This window comes from Trichechus manatus, unplaced genomic scaffold (assembly GCF_000243295.1).
Source record: "Trichechus manatus latirostris isolate Lorelei unplaced genomic scaffold, TriManLat1.0 scaffold00107, whole genome shotgun sequence".
Classification (NCBI taxonomy): Eukaryota; Metazoa; Chordata; class Mammalia; order Sirenia; family Trichechidae; genus Trichechus; species Trichechus manatus.
In genome coordinates, this window is record NW_004444043.1 from 9,008,244 (window position 1) to 9,009,817 (window position 1,574).

A 1,574-nucleotide genomic window follows, 5' to 3' on the forward strand; every position below is an offset into this window, starting at 1 on the left:
AATTATCCAAGAGTTGAAACAAAAAGCAGGCAACAGTGAAGAAAAAATAGACAAATTCATGGAAAAGGTAGACAAATTCATGGAAAATACAGACAAAAAAAATGGAAGAATTCAAGAAAATAATACAGGAACAAAATGCTAAAATAAATTCACAACTAGAAATCATACAAAAACAACAATTAGCAATCCAAAAGATAAACAGCAAGATTTCAGAAATCGACAGTGGCATAGAAGGGCTGAGGAGCAGGTTTGAAACGAGAGAAGATAGGATCAGAGAAATTGAAGACAAAGACTTCGATACAACTCTGAGGAAAAATCAGAACAAAGAATGGAGAAAAATGAAGAAACCTTGAGAATTATGTGGGATACAATCAGAAAACACAGACAGGATCATTGAAGAATTGCTGACAGAAAACTTCCCTAATATTATGAAAGATGAAAACCTGACCATCCAAGAAGCTCAACAAACCCCATATAGGATAGACCCCAGAAGAAAATCACCAAGGCTTATCATAGTCACACTCACTAAAACCAAAGACAGACAAAGAATACTGAGGGCAGCTCGAGAAAAACAAAAACTCACATACAGAGGAGAAACAATAAGACTAAGTTTGGATTATTCAGCATAAACCATGCAGGCAAGAAGTCGATGGGATGACATATATAAACATATATAAAACCTTGAAAGAAAAAAATTGCCAGTCAAGAATAATATACCCTGCAAAACTCTCGTTAAAATATGATGATGAAATTAGCTCATTTCCAGATAAACAGAAATTAAGGGAATATGTAAAAACCAAACCAAACTTAGAAGACTAATAAAAGGGAGTACTTTAATCTGAGAACAAATATCATCAAACAGCAGGCTGAATATAGGACACAGGATTGTAGTAGCCAGATACTAACCTAGGAAATGAACTCTTAAGGACTATGAAAAACCAAAATAATTACAACAGGGAACCCGAGACATCACTCTGTAAATGACAACAGCATCAGAACAATAAAAGAGGGAATAAACAGTATAGGTATAGAACCTTCTAATGGAGAGGAAGACAAGGCGATACCAAGTAATGATAGACTGGTTCAAATCTAGGAAGATAATGGTAAATATCACGGTAACCACAAAGAAAGTTAACAAACCTACTCATCAAAATAAAGAGGAAAAACATAAAGTCTCAGAAAAAACAAAACCTACAAAAACAAAAGAAATGAAAAAAAAATCCACAAATGAAAGGAACTCAGAACAGGAGAGTAAGATGAACAAAGACAACGTCAGCACCACAAAAAAAAAGGACTAAAAAATGACAGCAATAAACTCACACCTATCAATAATTACAGTGAATGTAAATGGACTCAATGCACCCATAAAGAGATGGAGAGTGACAGAATGGATAAAAAACAGGATCCATCCATATGCTGTCTACAAGAGACATATCTTAGAAACAAAGACGTAAGTTTATTAAAAAATCAAAGGATGGAAAAGAATATATCCAGCAAACAGCTACCAAAAAAGAGCAGGAGTGGCAATACTAATCTCAGATAAAATAGACTTTAAAACAAAACCACCATAAAAG